This window comes from Pelodiscus sinensis, chromosome 1 (assembly GCF_052426305.1).
Source record: "Pelodiscus sinensis isolate ZL-2025 chromosome 1, ASM5242630v1, whole genome shotgun sequence".
Classification (NCBI taxonomy): domain Eukaryota; kingdom Metazoa; phylum Chordata; order Testudines; family Trionychidae; genus Pelodiscus; species Pelodiscus sinensis.
The window spans coordinates 27,210,606-27,230,972 of NC_143052.1; the positions used below are offsets into that span (position 1 = coordinate 27,210,606).

The window sequence follows — 20,367 nt, forward strand, 5'->3', positions numbered from 1 at the left end:
GCCAAAGGGAGTTGTGGGGGGCCATGCCTGCAGACAGTAAACATAAATAAAATGTCTTGTGGCCTGCTGGTGTATTACCCTGATGGAGCGTTTGTGACTCAGGAGGCGCAGATAATCCACCTCTGGTCTATAATAAGAATGAAGTTCAAAACTGTTCTTAAAAACTATTATCAAGCATATGTAAAAGATTTACAGCAGCGTTATGAAATACAACGATAATAAAAAAAGAAATGTTACACTATATCTGTAACACTACAATATTTCAGTACAGTATAACCTGTGTTATCCGCCTGGAAATTAGAGTGTGCCAGTAACCTAAAAATTCTGGTTATATGGGGGGTGGAGAGGTGGGAGCATGCGGGGCCTATGAGGGGGGTACAAGAGCCATGCAGGGGCTGGGATGTGGCCTGCTTGGGGGGGCCATGAGCCACGGCAGGGGGGGAGCAGATTGCAGCCTGGTGTGGGGAGGTGCAAGAGCCACGGGGGCAACCAAGATGCTTGCTTCCTGCTGCCATTTGCCCCTCTCCCAGGTATGTGCTGCACGCTCGTCCGAGGAGCACTTAACGGCCAGTTTCCTCCCCCCTCCCCCTTTTTTTCTTTTCCCAATGTAAAAAATTTGCCAGTTTCTACAGTTTTCCAGATGCTTAAGTTCCGGATTAGTACAGTGAAACCTGCATTACCACAAAATAACAGTGAAATACACATCAAATACTAACACAAACACTTCAAAGGGCATGCTATTTTAAAATACATTTTCCCCCTCAACCCACTAAAGCAACGCCTAGACTTTGGCAGGATTTTAGCATTGCTCTTTGTAATTAAGCTACACTGAACTCGCAGCAAGATAAATCAAACTTGAGTATGTTGATAGCCAAATCATCTTTTTGCCCCCCAGATCATATCAAACACATTAACACGTATGTTGTGAGCAAGACATGAGAAGTCATTCTTCCGCTCCACTATGTGCTAGTTAGGCCTCAATTGGAGTATTGTGTCCAGTTCTGGGCACCGCATTTCAAAAAAGATGTGGAGAAATTGGAGAGGGTCCAGGGAAGAGCAACAAGAATGATAAAAGATCTAGAGAACATGACCTATGAAGGAAGGCTGAAATAATTGGGTTTGTTTAGTTTAGAAAAGAGAAGATTGGGGGGGAACATGATAACAGTTTTCAGATATCTAAAAGGGTGTCATAAGGAGGAGGGAGAAAACTTGTTCATCTTGGCCTCTGAGGTTTGGACAAGAAGCAATGGGCTTAAACTGCAGCAAGGGAGGCTTAGGTTGGACATTAGGAAAAAGTTCCTAACTGTCAGGGTGGTTAAACACTGGAATAAATTGTCCAGGGAGGTTATGGAATCCCCATCTTTGGAGATATTTAAGAGTAGGTTAGATAAATGTCTATCAGGGATGGTCTAGACAGTATTTGGTCCTGCCATGGGGGCAGAGGACTACATTTGATGACCTCTTGAGGTCCCTTCCAGTCCTAGTATTCTATGATTCTATGAATCATCAACAGGCTTTTGCTCTGTTTCAGAAACTTTTAAGGCCCAAGTAAACAATGCTTCATAGAGCAGTTTATCAAGAATGTGGCAGCAGGTTACTTGTCACAGAAACTTTAAGAGTCTGGTACTTGCATGTAGTAACTATGGAAACAAATTTGAAGACATCCATCAATTATGTTCTGACTGATTCCATTTTTCAATTCTTGAGTGATACTTTCTCTTTTTAATATAATTTTGTTAGATATTTTAAACCTATTATTCTGCTATGTAACACTGTCAACCTATTGTTTTCTGAAGCTACTTGTAAGTTTCATAAAAGGAAAGTTCAGCTGGATAATATGAAAGTTTAATGCAGGGTTGAGGAACCTTTTTTGGGTCGTGGGCCACTGACCCACAGAAAAATCAGTTGGGGCCCATACACAAGTCAAACAAACAAACAAAAAAACCACAACAACAACAAAATGGAAAAAAAACCCCACAAATCTAACTGAGAAGAAAGACACTTCCCATATTCCCCTCTTACACCAGAGCTAGGGAGGCCCAGGCTAGTAGATTTTGTGCGCCCTATGGTGGGGGGGGGGGGGGGGAGGAGTCAATGTTTGCTCTAAGCTGGGCGGCAATTCAGCTTCACAGGTGATTCATCAGCCCCACCCAGTCAGAGGCTCAAGGCTCTGTGCACTGAGCTGACTGATCACCTATGAAGCTGTGCTGCCACGCAGCTTAGAGGGAACACTGGCTAAGCAGTGGTTCCCAAACTTTTCTGCATCATGCCCCCTTTTTGAGAAACCCTCATATCCCCCCCCCCCAAAAATAGCAGCAAAACTTGGGGTGGGATTGATGGGGGTGGCTGGGTTGTCTCGCACCCTCCTTGGAATTTCTTCACGTTCCCCCCCCCCCCCTCCGTTTGGGAACCCATGAGCTAGAGTGCCAGTGTGGGTTTCTTAACGTTGGGGGGTGGGGGAGAGCCTAGAGCCTCCAGGGCTGGATCCAGACAAGCTGGGGGCCACATGCGGCCCCTAAGCCTGAGGTTCCCAACCTCTGGTTTAACGGATCACTGATGGCTGACTAAGTTTTCGTCACTTAATATATAATTCCCATATAGCATTCATATTGTTATTTGGTAGTTAATGATTTTGCAAGGGTACAATGTCATTCCCAATTAAATGAAATGGTTGTCTCTAGTGTTTATTATTTAGATTTTTAATGTTTTATAAGACCATGGACTCAAGTGGACATTTTTGGTTTTGTTCACAATCACAATGTTATTTTCATACCTACACAGTACAATCTTTTTGTGTGGTTGATATTTAGTTTTGCTGTGAGTTATATGTCTCTCTTTTTCCTAATATGAATGCTGAAACTATTTATATTACTCTTCTGAGAAAACCTTCACTTGATATTTTATATATACTACTAATATTGCTCTTGTAACCAAGAAAAATGGGACAGAGCATAGAAGGATGGCATTGCTGATTATACTATTCAGCTATATAATATCTGGGAACATAAATTATTGTATTTGTATCAAATTACTAAAAACATTATACTGCACATATTTTAAAAGTACACTAAAGTAAAAAAGTAAGTTAGAAAAGAATATCTAAAAGGATTATAACTAAGTTTCTTTATACTGTGATTTGTTAAATATTCTCTTTATTTTTTACAGTTTTTTCAATTCCCTTTTCTGACTCTCCTTTGCCAATATAGGTAATATCAGTAGTTTATACATAATCAAGTTAGTTTTATTATATCTTAGTTATTATTCACAATTTATGAGCTTTTCCTCAGTTAATTTTCATTCTCTAGACAGATTTTCTTAAAGAATTAAATACATGGTCAAACCACAAAGTAACATGAAATTTCAAAACTTTAGCATCCCTAGCACCTTAGGCTGGAATAAAGCATATTATGAAAATTCACGCACAAACAACTAGCTGTATGAAGTAATGTGATATACATTAAAATGAAGTCTGCAACTAAATCAAGACAATGAAGAACACTTAGCACTGGAAAGTATGGTATAGGTCAAGGCTTTTCTGCAGTACAACTCATCAGCAACCATGAATTAAGAAGCAGGGAGTCACATCTCATTTAAACTACACCAAAACAATATTGACTTACAGGTTGTACCACCCTTGTCCAGCACTCTTGGGACCTGACTGGTCCTGAAGAAGAGGATTTGCCAAACGAGGGGAGGTCCCTCCCAATGTGGCCCATTATGCCCTCAACTAGAACTCCAGCCAAGCCCCGCTGCTTCCTGCCCAGCCATGGCTCTCCAGGATGCAGCTCCATGGCTCTGGGGCTCTATGGCTGCTGTGGTTTCTGAGGCTGTCAGGGCTCCCAGAACCGAGGCTCCACAGCTGCTGGGACTCTGCAGCCGCTGCCAGCCCTCCGCTACTGCCCTTCAGAAGGGCCAGACCTCCCTGCTGCGCCCACCCCTCCCACAACACAGGGCTCTTGTATGAGTCATGCCTCTCCAATCCCGCTCCTGCCCTGCGACCCAAGCTGCTTATACCTAGACTCTGTGGTTCTGCCGTACCATAGATGTTGCCGGGCCACAGTGTCCCAGTTAAGGGAGATACAACCTGTATTAAGAAGCATTTCTGTCCTAACAGCACCAACAGTGACAAAACAGAAAAATCTTAAGATGCGTAAGAAAATTTTGCAAAATAACACTGTCTGGTAAAACCATTTACCAACAATTTTGGTTGAAAGACCCCATTGATTGCTTTGTCTAGTTTTTAATTTGTAATACTTCGTTTTCCTACAGTTATCAGTATCTATGATTTCATACATTTTTGCCAAAATTTAAATCAACTAAGGTGCTGGGGTATGACTAGTTAAAGAACTCATACATAATAGGCTAAGATTGGTGGAAAATGGTGTAATGTTTTAGTTTAAATGATTGGTTAAGTTTTAGATAAGCAGGACCCAAGTTTTAAGTTTAAACTGGTCCAAAAGGAAGTTATTTGGAATCTAACTTGATGGTGTGGCCCAAGATCAGAGCTCCCAGACCTCAACACCCCACTATCGATTCTGCGCGGAAACATCACCTAATGATCTAATCATGACTGGACCTCAGGAAAATTGTGTCTACCCTATTGAGAGTAGCGAGCATTGTATGCTTAGCATGTGTAATGTCCCCTGAAGAATATTAAGTAAGAATATTACAGTGTAAGTTTCTTTCACCCAGAAAAGATCTTGTAAACCTGCAAGGTTACGCAATGAATCTTGGATGGGTAAGGGTTGGTATTTAAATTAACCAAGTTTCACACCAATCCTAGGACAAATTAACACTGTTATACTTTGAGCCAATGATAAGGTAAAGATGCGGTCCACCAAACTGTGTGGGTAAGAATGGGAGGTCCCACTTGTGGCAGAAGATTTTCAAACACAAAACACTGGTATGCAAAACAACAGTAATTTACTAAATAGTCCTACTTCTGGATATGATGTAAAAGAGACAGCCTAGCAGTCAAGCATTTTCTTTGTGGCTTATCAACTCTCCTTATGGACTGTACCTTCCTTACTGTGACAATTAGAAGCACAAAATCTTTCATAGGAATGTGGGATTAACAAGTGTTAGAAAAGTTGAGGTTCAGGAAAATAGAAAGCGCATATTTTCCCTGAACACTTCGTTCACTATGTGACCTGTAGACTCCCAAATGAAACAAAACTAGTGCAGATTGAGCAATATGCAATAACTAAATGCACAACAGTGAACAGTGAACCATTCAATTAACATGTAACGCACTCTCTTTAACTCAGACAGAAACATGTAACTGACAAACACAGAGCCACACAATGCTATGGTGGGAAACTTTACTATGCTTGTTTCCCATCCTTCTCTCTTTCTAACTCCCTGCCCCCACCACTACCACCACACACACTCACACCTTGAAAAAAGTTACATTATCCTCCCTCCCCCAAAAATTAAGATACTGTTTTCAAATTTTTCAAGCTGTCACTCATGTGAATGCATCATGGGCTCATGAATGCTATTTATCATCATCATCATCTAAAATTAACACGTTACTACTATGTATTAGTTTGTACATAAATGGCTCTATTACAAGCCATGTAAAACTGTGCCTACAGATGGTTATTTCATTTGGCCCCTTTACAGGTTATAATTATTGTAATTTTTCAAACTACCATTCATCAACTCACCTGAGATAACTGAAAATTGTCCCTTTGATCAGTCAACACTGTGACTTTCACACGGAACTACCTTTGACTGCAGACAGGTCTGTGGCTTAAGTAGCTCATACATGGAAAAGGAAGAACAGGTTAACAGAGGTGGAGCATGAGAGACAAGGAGGTGACCTTTTATTGCTCTTTCGCTGTACTCAAGGACCTAGAGGGCAGGAAGAAAAGTTGCAAGCCCCTCCAACTTCCCAAAGCCAGAAGACACACATTTCTCCTCTTTTCACCCAATACACAGAAGTTAGCAACATAGGCATGTGAAGATTTAATTTTTTTTATAAAGCTAGTAAAACCACAAAGCTGAATTACTGGTCCTATGATTCCATGACTAAAAGCATAAACTGAAGATCTTACTTTCACAAATTTGCCAAAAAATTGTCTGAAGGGCACAAATTTTAAAAACTGACAATCTCTTAATCAGTATCTCAAATTATTTCAGTTAAATTACTTATAATCTTTTTCAAGATAAATTAACGAGATGGAAAATCTTCCTTTCTTCTATCTCAGGAAGGACCAGCTCTATAAACATGGATATACTGTGCAAGCTGTCATAACACTTACAAAAGGTCTCATGTGATTTCTCAACTATAATATTCAATAAGCCCGCATGCAGAAAAGATATTAATCCTAGACTAAGGTTGCAAATATAAAGTTACAATAGCATGAGTTCACTTCTGTATCAAAATAATCCAGTACCCCCAATTTGAGCTTGTGAGTTATATAGTTAGATCACTCAAGGAGACCTAAAAGATTTTAAGACGACTTCATAAAGATTTTACTGCAAATCACTTATTTTTCTCTTAATTTCATACATGCTCCACTGAGTTTAATTTAAATAAATAATCTCATCTGATTCATCCACAACATTAACACCACAGAGGAGAGAAAGATACTTTCTTAAAACTATAGTTTTAAGAGTGTATTGTTTCAGAATATCTGCACCGTTAAACTGGACCACTGCCAATCTGGAGCCTTCTTCAAAAGTGACTACTGAGTGTGGATGAGTACTCCCTTATGGAGCTGAACATTTGGTGTCAAAAATATAGAGAGTATCATTCACCAAAGAATTTCTGATTCCTTTCCCTAATTTAAAATTCTAAAAAGAACTCCTACAAAGCAGGGAAACATAGGGTTGGAGGAGCAGAATGTAGATCTGAGGAGACTAAATATTTGAAAACAAAAACAGAAAATAATATGTAAATATGGAAAATCTCAAATCTCACCAGTCTCCTCACCTATTCTTAAAAGACTATATAGCTGATGGGGTGGGATTCTCATCAGGATACTGCCATGTACCTTATAGGTAGGGCCTGACTCGATCCTCCTCTTTTTAGATATTTATCTTTGTGTAGTAGATGCCAAGGTAACTTTTTTCAAGCATTGTTATTATACATCCAAGGTGGTTTGATCACAGTATTTCTCACAAGCCTTTTTTCAGGTAACACACAAACTCATCACTCAACTCTCCTAACCAGTTCAAAATTCTCACTAATATTAAGGATATAGAATGATATCTATGAAAGAAGATGAGGACCTGTTGCTACAAATGTTTAAGAGAAAATATCTGAAAAACCAGTGCTTTTTTTGTTTTTAAAAAAAGTGCCAGTACTAGGGTTTTGTCGAAGAGGAAAAAAACATGTCTGGGAGAGGTTGGGGCCGAAATGTGGTTGCGGCCCCTTTAATTCCCGCATGTCCCGAATGGGCTTCTGTCCGGTGCAAGTGCTCCCAGGGCCAGCTGGGGGTTGTGCCGGAAGAAAGCAGTGAGTGCTCCCAAAAAAAAATGACGGTACGCTATACCGGTGCCTACCGTCACAAAAAAAGCACTGTGAAAAACTATTAGCAAAGAAAAATTATAGTGCAGCCAGAGTTTGCACAAAATTTCCAAGGAGTCCTATTATTTATAATTCAATGCTTAAATATGCTCAATAAGTGACATGATTTAGGAGCACATCTAAAATCAAAAAAGCACTAACCAAAGATAATTAGCACATTCCTTTTTTGCCTATTATTGTCTGATAAGTGCTAAAATTTTATTCACAAGATTAGCACAGATAACACATTTTAATGTTTGCAAACATTAATTATAACAATAGGGGAGTGTAATAACAGACCACAAAACAATGATAAAAATATTAAGTCTGAGATAAATAAATGAAAGGGAATTCTTAAGTTGGTTTTTTTTCCAAACCACTCATACTGTTGCCAATTTAAAAACAATTTTTAAAGGAACTGGATAACTCAAGGACTCTGGGCTAATGACCTAACATTATCATCCGAGACCCTGTTGATGTCTTATGCAATCTGAACTGGTTCTCAGTCAGCTACGTTACAGAGAAACAGGCAACTGAATGGATGTGGAAACAGAGCTACTTGTTTATCCCTTTATGTTAGAAGAGAGGCTTATAGGTAGAATAGCTTAGATCAGGGATCCTCAATTTTTTTTCTTTGAGGACCCACAACACAATATAAAAACTCCATAGCCCACCTGTGCCATAAAAACTGTTTTTCTGCATAGAAAAGCCAGGTCCAGTGTTAAAGGGTAGCAAGCAGGGCAATTGCTCATAGCCACACAACAAGGTGCCAAACAAAGCTAAATTGCTTAGGCTTAAGTTTGCTTCAGCAGGGCTCCGGATCAGGCTTTAGCCCCACTAGAGCAGGGCTTCATCTTTGGCTTTCTGCCCTGGGCCCCAGCAAATCCAATTCCGGGTCTGCTTGACAAACCTCCTCAAACCTGCTGGTTTGAGAACTGTTTGTTTAGATAAGCCTGTAATGCCACTTACCCAGGATGCACTGCTCCTGTTGTTTACCTACCAGCTCTGTGTTCTTGGAGAACCAGGGCATAGTCACCTACCAGCTCTATGTTCTTGGGGAGCCAGGGTGTAGTCACCTGTCAGCCCTATGCTCTTGGGTAGCCTGGACGTGATGGTCATGGAAGACACCTCCCCACTCCCAGCCGCTGCTTGAACCAAAAACAAAGCAATGAAAAGGCAGAGGAAGACGCATCTCAGCTCCTCTGGACAAGGGTGATAAGATTAAGGAAATACCCCTCGCCTCATCTGCATCAGAGATAGGACAGACAGACATCTACATTAGCACACAGAATAGAGAACAGTATTTTCAAAGCAAGAACCACACTTAACTATGTTTACGGAAAGCAGAAAAGCACTGCCTGGTGAGAAATTTCTGCTCCAGATTCTAATGAACCCATGCCTGCTCACACCCAAATCAGCAATTATCAGATCAATTTTAGTAATACTAAATACTAAAACTGCCTATTTACATTATGAGCTCTCTTGAGGAACATTACCCATAGTCAGGAATAATCAGTTTCTATTGTCTTGCCTAAATAAAGCAACTTTAGAATACTACCTTGAACCATCTGTTTAACCATGAACAAATCAAGTGTTCCCCTTGAATCATTGTGTCCCTACAAAAACTCCTACCCCTTCTTACTCAAGAAAAGTGGTCTGATGTCTGGATCTAAAATCTGCATCAATTCCATTGGGACTTCATCTTCCCCTATTGATCATGCTGGGGGCTCTGCTCTGCCATCACCATTGGGAAATCCTGATCAGTTCAAGCTCCACATCTGATATTTCTCTCTCTTCCCTCCCTCCCCCCGCACCTCTCTCTAGATATAGCCTCCTGACCCTGCCTTATGTCATCAGTTATGGTTTGCTAGCCCTAACATTTAACAGATTTAAGTTAGATTTAACATTGTAACTGTTTTGTTTGTTTGGCTCTGCTTGTGCGGTTATTACCTAGAAAAAAATAACTTTGATTGTTAAGATGATTGCTTTTCTCTCTTTTCCTGTGTCTCTCACTCTCTCCCACTCTATGTTTTGGCTTCCCCATTCACTCTGCAACAACATTTCTTGTACCTAAGTTAAAGATTCCTGTAGCACCCAAAAATCCTGTGGGATTTGCTCATCAAGTAGATTACCTGACGAATGCTTATGGTGTGAAAGTGAAGACAGGGAGGTAATGAACCTGGGGGCATATGAGGATGGCAGCTTAAAGTACTGTTTAACTCAGACCACTGAGTCCAAGGGCACATAAAGGTCACACCTTGGCATTGCTGTGCAACCCAGCCTACTGAGTCCAGGGACATACAAGGGGTCAGCTTGTGAGTGCTTATTAACCAGTCCTCTTAGATGTGCTTTGTTAGTAGTTATGAGTGTCTGTGTGATTGTCTGATTCTAGGCTAGGAAGAACTCAGCTCTGGGGAACATTATTCCAGCAGGAGAGCTTCATGGGGGGAGGGGGGAAATTGACAGAAGTGAGAAGTAAAGCTCCATATGAGAGCACAAGTAACACAAGCGGCACACTGATAGAATTATGACCTCCCCTCCGCCATAAGAGTAAATGATGAGCAGGGCTCGCCGAACCGCGGCGAGCCCCACTCGCCAGCTGCACTGTACGGCGATCTGTGCATACGCAGATCGTTCTGCGCATGCGCAGATTGCCAGAACCCGGCTCTTCCGGGTTACAATCTACTCGCCATGAGCGAGTAGATTGTATAATTTGTCGAGCCCTGTAAATGAGCATACCCCAGAATAACGGGCAAATCTGGTAATATTGTACCTAGGGGATTATATTTTCTATCTAGTGCAGTCATTCAGTACTTTTCACCAGCACCAAAATTCACTTCTAAAAATTTACCAATTTAAAAACATAGATAAGAAAAATTATGTAGTTGTAGCACTTGGTTGGAACTCAGGAAATGTGAGTTCACTCCCTACTCCTGCCATAGCAGTATGATTTTGAGCAAATTGTTTAATCTCTGTGTACCCCTCACACCTTTTGACTTGACTATTTATATGGTAACATCTTCATAGCAAGGGTCTTTTACTAGGTTTTTATTCAATACTTGACATAATGGGGTCTAGTTTTGGGTGTGGCTGCTAAGCATTAGTATTAATAGAATTTTGGTTTGGTGTGCCATACACAAAGAAGACTGAAAGTATGAAATATAATCCTTACTCCTAAAATCTCAGTTTTGGGCATTTTAGTAAATTTCTGTGCTTTTAAATAATTAACTTCAAACCCACTAACACTTCAGAGGTTTTTGTTTTGGGATCATCAGTAGCAACTGAACATTTCAGAGATAGCACAATCATGCCCAGAGGGAAAGTGATGTGCCTGTGTTGTTCAGCAGAATACCCTCAGGACAATTCAAACATAGCACTGACGAGTGCTAGAGAGCTACATCATGCTTTCCTTGGTCAGACATTATCATGATCCAGTATTTTGAGAGTGTGGGTAATAATATGGAAATACATATTTTTATATGACAATTTTGCTTCAAACAAAGGTAGTATCAAACTAATGCACCTTGTTCAATTCAGAACATTACACATTTTATTATCCAAAACAAACATTTATCAGCTAAATTACTGCATTATGCTCACATAATCCACTAGATTTACATTTTATAGTAAGGGAAAGGAGTACATTTACCTCAAAACTATTATTATTCAAACTTATTTAAAATACAAAAAGAGAAAGCACATAAGCAATATCTTTTCACTAAGCACATGAAGAAATACAAGGTATACGGTTTCAGATAGGTAGCCATATTAGTTTCTTTCAAGCAAAAACAACAAGAGTCTGGTGGCACTTTAAAGACTAAAATGTATTAGGATATTACAGCATTAGCTTTTGTGAGCTACAACTCACTTCCTCAGATACTGAAAAGAATAAGACAGAAAGAAGGGAAAAAAGGATACAGAGATGGGAGTGTGACATCACTTCTAATTAAATCAGAATGGATGGAACTCCTCTCCAACAGGGATGACAAGTCAAGAGTATATGAATGGGAGATTACCTGCTGCAATTCAAGAACCTCTCCATGTGTTTATTTAGATCTTGGTTGAGGGTGACAAAATTGCATATGAATTCCAGCTCAGCAGTGTCTTTCTACAGTCTGTTTTTGAAGTTTTTCTGTCTGAGAATGGCAACTTGCAAGTCTGAAATGATGTGGCCAGGAGGTTAAAGTGCTCCCATACTGGCTTTTGGATGTTGCCATTCTTAATGTCTGATTTGTGTCCATTTAGTTTTTTGCACAGAGACAGTTTGACTTGTTCAATGTACATGGCAGAGAGGCACTGGTGGTACATAATGGGATATATTAGATGTGCACATGAATGAGCCTTGGATGGTGTAGCTGATGTGATTAGGTCCTGTGGTGGTACCACAAAAGGTAGATGTGAGGCAGAGTTGGCAATGAGGTTTGTTGCAGGGATTAGTGTTTCTGTTATGGGGTGGGAAGTTGGTGGTGAGTATCAGCCTCAGGTTGGGTGGGGAGGATGTCTGTAAGCAAGGACTGGCCTGCATTCCAAGCTCTGTGAGAGCCAGGGATCATCATCTATGATCCTTCATGGTGTGTAAGAGAGATTTTAGCTGGGGGCTGTAGGTAATGACCAGTAGCATTTTGTTGCTTTCTTTTTAGCGTCTGTCTTGTAGGAGGCAATTTCTGGGTATCTGACTTCCTTCAGGTACACTGTATTTTTCACGTGGAAAAAGTTACCAATAACTTGTCCTTAAGAAAAACTAAATCTTCAGAAAATCTTTTAACAAAACATCATTAGTATCTCTTGTGCATAGTATATGATCCCCTCCATGTTTACATTATCACTGAATCTAATTATATCATAATAACTTCAAAACGTATTTATTTAAAAATCCCAGGTATTACATTAATGTGCATTATGTTCTTAAATATGCCAATATATCAATATTCAGTTGAGTACAATTTAAAAATGCACTTAATAAAAATTGCAACAGAAATTTCACATTAATTTCCAATATTATAAGTCAATTTACATTAATTTAAAAATAAAAATCTACTTACAAACTCAAATTAATAGAGAATACATAGTGTGGTGATCATATAATATTTACATGAGCATATGCACATAGAATAAAAAAGTTTTAAAACAATATATTTTAAAACAAAAAGGGAAAATTTGGTTTCTGCTAGACTCATGTAAATAATGCAGATCTTATCGTTTTAGGCCCCAACCCACAATTTGCTGTGTGAAGGTAATATATTATGAATGCCTAATGGGGTGGTACAAGGTCATACAGCACTGAGGTCTTAAATGTGAACTGAAAGGCTTATTAAGTACGAAGTACAAAAAGGTGCCATCTTTACATCGCTTTTCTGTGCTCAACAGTAGCTACGTCTATGAGTTTAAACCGTAAATATTAATTTTATTTGGGTTACGAGTTTCTTTCAGCCTCAGGCCATTTTTCACTGTACTTTTTCTTTTTAAGTTGTGTGTTAAGCATTGTTGTGTAAAATATAAGAATGTACATTATAAAAAATTCACTTTCCCAGTCCTCAGAATGGAAAATCATCTCAGATCAAGATAAAAATGACAATTTTAAATACAAACCTAACTATTTATCTCATTTGTTAAAATAAACAATTCCTGCCAGATATATCAGAGCAACAGAAACCAAAATCTAGTTTAAAGCTACATTTGCATCAACTTTATAAGCATAATGTTCATAATCACTAAGGGAGAAGAGTCAATTACAAATATATTTATCACTTATTTCTTTTTAAACCTTAACACATACACACACATTCTCTCTATGAATGGCAACATTTATAGTAATAGTTATCAAAACAGTATATTGATTTTAGAGATGTAAGCGACTAGTCGACAGTTCAGTAGTGACTCGACTAGTCACTCCACTCCTTGCTGCCTCTATCAGAGAGAGGCAACAAGGGGGTAGCAAGAACTGGTGCTGGGGGGAGCCACTTAAAAGCTAGTGTCCCCCTCCCAGCACTGCCTTTGAGGGGGGGGGGGGAGAGAAGAGGCTTAGAAGGGGACCAGGCACGAGCTGGGAATCAGCTGATTCCCTGCTTATGCCTGGTCCCAGACACTGTGCCTCTGCTTTTTAAATGTATGAAGAGCCTGGCAGCTCTTAATAAATTTAAAAGGCAGAGCTGCAGCAGGGTTAGCTCCCGGGCTGGGAGCTAACCCCGCAGTGGCTATGCAGTTTCCTCCCTTATTGACTAATTGAGTAGCTGATGGAAATTCCATCGACTACTCGATTAGCTGATTACCTGCAATTTAACAACACTAACTGATTTAGATCTATAATGTTGCTAAAAGTTCTACCACTTACATTTTTGCTTAGGGTATGTCTGCATTAGCGATGTGAGCGTGTACCCAATTACATAATTAACCAATAACCCTGAGTTCATTGGTTAATCCTATGGTTACATGCCCCAGTCCAAAGGGGGAGGAGGTGGGAGCCGTTGCACATGAGGAGCCAGCTCCCTGTGCATGCTGGCTCCCATCAAACTGACTGCTCCTCCCCCACGCTGCCGTCTCTGTATCACAGACAGCAAAACGGGGGGATAGGCAGGAGCACTCCTTGCCCCCTTGCATGTAAATGTGTAACCCCTGAAAATTTCAGCTGTTACGTTTACAAAAATAAACGTTTGTTAACATCCCTAGTCTGTTACAAAATTACACTACAAAATTAAGTCAACCTATATTTGGTTAATTTACAGCCATCTCAATAATTTTAGCAATAATTCATGTCCACACGATGATCTTGCAGGGTTTATCCCAGGGAACCTAACAGTTTCTTTTGTCAATTCCACAGCCTCAGTCGGACACAGATTGGACATGCTGAAATGGGAAAGGACAGGGGGACATGGCCCTTCCATATTTGCCAATGGTCCTCATCCACACTCTTTCCCCCAATATCTCCCTCCTCCCTCCCCTAAACAGACACATTTCAGCCAGACTGGCAGCTGGAGTCTATCCAGGGAGCCCAGGCAGCTATGATGCGCAGTGCCATGGACCTTGCACCCCAACCAGGATGGAGGGACCAAGAGGAGGCCCTAACCTACGTCCTTGCCATGCCTCCATGCAAAACTGGAGGCTTCACAGCTCCCTAAAGCTGTCCATGCAGCTCTTACCAGGGCCAATCTGCAGCCACCCCCAAGTGGAGTAAAAACCTCGCAGGCAGCTCTGGGGTGGTCACTGACCCTTCCACATTCGACAGGGAGCAGCAGGATGGGAACATGGACCAGGACCTGCTCTTGGCCCCGCACCATGGAAGGTCTGCAGCTTCCAGGTAGCTTCCAGGTTGGTCAGGATGGGGCTTCAGGCAAAAGAGGGGTGGGATTGGGCCGCAGAGGGAATAGGCTCCCCCACTTTCTGGTAGGCTCCACTGCCCCTGACACCTACACCAACATAAGCCCTATGCCTCCTGTGGAAGTGGAGTTATTATGTCAATGTTATAGGAAGGGCCTTACCAAATTCGTGGCCATGAAAAACCCATCCTGGATCATGATATCTGGTTCCCCTCTTCCCATGAAATGTGGTCTTGTATGTGCTTTTACCCTATACTGTACAGATTTCACAGGGAAAACTAGCGTTTCTCAAATTGGAGGTCCTGACAAAAACAAGTTGCTGGGGGGTTGCAGTATTGACACACTTATTTTAGCACTGCTTTCAGTGCTGGACAACCAGAGAATGGTGGCTGCTAATTGAGGGTCCAGTTCTGAGGCAACAGTGCAGCTGTAAAGGTAGCAATACCATTGCACGCCATCCTTACTTCCATGCTGCTGCTGACAGCTCCACCTTCAGACCTAGGATCCCAGCCAGCAGCCACCAATCTCCAACTTCCCAGCTCTGGATGCAGCAGTGCAGAAGTAAGGATTACAGTACCACAAGTCCCGCTAAAATAATCTCATGACAAAATAAATTTGTTAGTCTTTAAGGTGCCACGGGAGTGTTCTTTTCTGCTGACAGACTAACACAGCTACCATCTGAAACTTATTTAATACTCTTCATCTTAAATATCACTATGTCATCCATCATTCTCTTTAAACTAATCAGCTTCTTCAATATGCCACTAAAATAGTTCAAAAACCTTTATTGAGCTGCATGAAGAAAACCTACAATACACTTGCTAATTTCACATAGTTAAACACAGTCTTAAATAGCAAAACATTGAGAGCACCAACCCACAGCAGAGAATCTTATTCTCCAGTCTCTGAAGTCCACCATATCAACCCCTAGTAAAAACAGAAAAACCTTAATTGAATATGAAGTCTTTCATGTCATGATTAGTTCACATCACAAATGACCAATGAATACTAACAGCAGCAATTAAACTGCCCACATGCAACTTGTGATATAAATGTTTTATAGGTAAATATTTGAGATGGTCGTTTCAATGTCTCCACCCACTCTTCAGATTTTATTATTTTAATTGCCAACTTATGAAGACCCTACACCATTTTTGCTAAATTAAATCTTTCTGAAAAAAAAGTTTTACTAACATCATCCTCCCTTAATCAATGAAACCACTAAGCTATCCATTTATGCATTTCAGAAAAATGTATGTATTCCAAGTATAAATTTCTATAAATTATAATTACTGGCTCAGTCCCTCATCAGCAATTTGAATCTCAACATTAACTTTGCTGTAGATAACATGAAACCAAAAAAATTATTTACAACATAATTTAAGGGCACATCCAGCTATATCGTCGTCATCATCAGATCATCAGATGATAATATTAATGGCATTACTAACAAGATTTTACTTAAAGAAAAATAAATAAGTTAACATGTTGACCAAAGTGAAACAGATATTACATTGTTTAAAAAAAAAAGTATTTTTAACATCAGTTTCCATAGAAATCAACACTACAGATTTATTTGAAGTAGGGATGCTAGATACAGTGTAACTGAATAACCATATAATCACATGAAATTTTATTGGTTATACAACTATTCAATAGTCCCCAGGGAGGGGCCACCAGTATGCTCCCAGCCCCACTCCCAGGGCAAAAATTGCAGCAAGGGAGGTTTACTTTAGACATTAGGAAAAACTTCCTGTCAGGGAATAAATTGCCTAGGGAGGTTGTGGAACCTCTATCACTGGAGATATTTAAGAACATGTTGAAATATATAACAGGGATGATCAAGATGGTCTAATCTTTTAATCCCTCTGTCTGATAACTCTAGTATCAATCTCTTACTAGATGACTTTGTTGTTAAGCGATCTACTCAGGAAAAGTAGATCATCAGGAAAATGAGCCTGCCCAATGTTTAGAGGTCTCAGTGGGATTGCCATGTTAGTCTGTAACTCTAAAATAAATGAGTAGTCCTGTGGCACCTTTGATTACGTCTACACAGCAGGGCTTAACTTGAAATAAGACATGCAAATTGAGCTATGTCAATTGTTTAGCTTATTTTGAAAGAGCTTATTTCAACATTGGGAGCATCTACACAGCACCTGTTTTGAAAAAGAGCACTTTTCCTCCGACTTCCCTTACTCCTCGTACAATGAGGGTTATAGCAGTCAGAGTAAGAAGTTGTCCAGCTTGACATTATTTCAAAGTAACTGCCTGCTGTGTAGATACGGACTAAGTTATTTTGAAATGACACGTACCCTCAGAGACTAACGATCGATCGATCGATAGATAGATAAAGATTTTATGGGCAAAACTCACTTCCTCAGATGAGAGCAGTGGGTTTTGCCTCTGAAAACTCATTATATTATCTACATCTATATTTATTTGTTAGTCTCTAAGGTGCTACAGGCCTTTTTTTTTTTTTTTTTTTTTTTTTTTTAAAGAAAATCACATTTTAATGTGAAAGCACTTAAGTCAATGATCCTCTATCACCAGCACTGTATCACTATCCCTAGGAATTTCAGTCCAACCTGGAAGGTAACAGGACAGCACAAAAAGTAAAGATTACCATACCTAAAATAGAGTCTTCAGTCTGACACAGTTGTATACAGAGACTGCAAAATCCCACAAAGAATTTTTAAGTCACAGAAATAGACTCCCAGATAATCATATACTCCCCTTCCTTTCCGCTTTTCCCCTTACCCCTCTCCTATATCTTTCACCTCTTTCTCTCATTACAGACAGAAGTTTCTTGTTCATCTCCTCTAATCCCTTCATTTGCTAAAATAACCCCATCCAATTTCCTTCATGCCCACTCTCATCTTCTCACCTTACTAAACATCTTGCTTATCTCTCTTTCCCATCACAATACATATATGCTTCAGTCTCTCCCATCTTAAAATTAAAATCTTAGCTGCACTTGCCTTTGCAACTAACTACTTCACCTTCCTCCTTCATCCCTAGGATCACTGAACATACTTGACAAACACTGTCTGAAGTTCCTCTCCTCCAATTCCATGCTCTCAAATCCAGCTTCTATTCCCAGCATTTCACTGAAAATATTCTTGCCAAAGTTTCAGATGACCTCAGCATCCTTAAGCTTGTAGCTCTTGTATGAGCAATCTAAGTAGTAGTAAGGAAACAAAGTTCACCACAGATAAAGCATAACTTCACAAATGGCCTTGTAAATAGTATGTAGTTAGTAGACAAAGAAATAGTAAAAAGAGCAACATGTGATAAGCTTGCAGACGCATGCCTTATTAAGTAGCATACTTTGCAATTTATTGGTAGTTTATCATCTACCAGTACAGGCACTGATGACAACAATTAATAGACCAATCTAAGTATGTGTTTAGGGATGTTAGACACAGTGTAATTGAATAGTCATGGAACCTCATGAACTCTTATTGGTTACACGACTATTCAATAGTCCCTGGGAGCAGATTGGCAGCCAGTGCGCATTCCTGGCCCCTCTCCCGCAGAGCCCCCTGCCACCCTGCACTGCTGCCCCTGTATCAGTTCACGAGGGGAGTTGGTTTAAAAGAGAGCTCCTCATGGAGACTGACTGCCTACAGATACAGAAGCAGTAGCGCAGGGTGACAGCAGCCTCAGTCTGCCAGCGGTCCAAGCTTCCCATGGACAGAGGCTAATCCAGAAGCAGCCTCTGTCCACAGGGGTCCCATAGAGCAGCCTGTGTTCGCAGCAAGCCCAAGCTGCTGTGGACATAGACTGGTTCACGACAGCTTCCCCCACAGGAGTCTCTCTCTAATAGAGACAGCAGTGTGGGGTGCAGGGAAGGTACCACGGACAGCAGTGTGGTGCTGGGGGGCAGGAGGACCAGCTTTTAAGCCAGCTTCCCCCAGCCTCCCCTTGCTGTCTCTAAGTCCTCACTGTAGTTGGTCCTAGGAAGTCATGTGACCTCCCCCCAACTGGTAGGGTCTGAACAGTTGTGATTTTCCATGTGAAGGTGGAATGTAGAAATTCTGCCCAAGGTAGGAATCTATAAAACAATGACAAGCTAGCAGTTTCATGGTACTCCCAAGAAAATGAACCAGAGACCCCAGGGAGAGGGAACTTCCCTGGTTTGAAGGCTTACCTGGAAAAAGAACAGTTTCAGGGTGAGTTTGTAGTAAACTGGTACTGAGCTTTTAGTGCTATAATTAGGTAAGCGTGTTCTGTTATTTTAAATTCGTAATCTACTTTGCTCTGCCTGTTCTCACTTATAATCACTTAAATCCTACTACTTGTACTTAATAAAATCACTTTTATTTACTATCAAGCCCAGTGTAAATAACTGTTACCTGGGGGAGCAATCAATGTGTACATCCTCTCTTCATTGCTAACAGGAGCTTACCTGAATATTCATTTGGGGAGTGATATCCCAGGAAGCTGGGCGCAAAACTGCATTTTTGGGAAAAGAGGGTGGTGATGTCAGCTCTGTTCTTTGGCTGAGAGAGACCAGCTGAGTGAATCCAGGAGGACAGGGTAGTGAGAAGCCTGAAGAAAGCACGTCAATGGCTTTGTTAGCACTCCCAGAAGCCCTCGCAAGGGGTTTTCTGTGACCTCACCCCACCACAATGTCAATAAAGAAATCTCAGTGGCAAGTCTGGAATTGAACTGATTTCTTGGATTCCAGGGAAGCTGGCAAAGTGTTCTGGATGACATGAGTGCAAAAGGTATTGAAAGGAATACAAGAAAAGCTCAGAAACTGTTATTCTACCTTCATTCTTCTTGACCTGTCAAGCTGCCTTTTGTACAGTTGATAATGCGTCTATTTGAAATCCTGTCCTCTCTTTGCTTTCATGACTTTTGTCTTTTCCTGGTTCTTCTAACTTTCTAATTACTCTTACAGCATATTCTTCTAAGGAGTCTCTTCATCCCCATTCCAACTTTCTGTGGGGGTCCACAGGGCTCTCTTTGGTTCCAAGCTCTTCTCCCTCCGCACCTTATTTAAAGGTTAATCTCACCCATGAACACATTTAGATAAGTAACGATTGCCTCTATGGTGACAACTCACAGGTCTGCCACTATTCCAGAATTGTTCCGTTCTGTTCAAACTAAAATCTCAGAATGTCTCCTCATGGATGTCTAGCTATGAGCTCAAGCTCAACGCTGATAAAACAGAACTCTCAATTATCTGCCCCAAACCCATCCCTTCTACCTCCTTTCTCTATCACTGTGGAAAACATCATCATCCTGTGCCCAGAACTTGGGCTTTATCTTCAACTTGAACTTTATCCTAGGATCCTCACATCCACACTGTGTCTAAATATTGCAGGTGCTTTCTGCATAATATCTCTAAGATGGAGCATTTCTTATCCATCCATGCAGTTAACATTTTTGTCCAAACTCTCATCAGCCCAATAATGACAATATCCTTCTCTCTGACTAGACAAATGTAATCTTCCCCCATTCATATCTGCTGCAAAGGTAATTTCCTTGGCCCATTTCTTTGACTATGTCATCCCTCTCTTTGCATCCTTT

General features: G+C 40.5%; 1 protein-coding gene across 20 annotated transcripts in view; it reads right to left on the reverse strand.

Moving 5' to 3' along the window:
* SRPK2 (SRSF protein kinase 2) overlaps positions 1-20,367 on the reverse strand; it is a 248,897-nt gene that overhangs the window by 130,201 nt on the left and 98,329 nt on the right. Inside the window, exon 1 of one of the 20 annotated variants that reach the window (XM_089775451.1) lies at positions 5,670-7,656. The exons of the other annotated variants lie outside the window; for them this stretch is intronic. The gene's annotated coding sequence lies outside the window, so the exon portion shown is untranslated. Of the gene's footprint in view, positions 1-5,669; positions 7,657-20,367 lie in introns of those variants that run through there. 20 annotated transcript variants of the gene reach the window in all.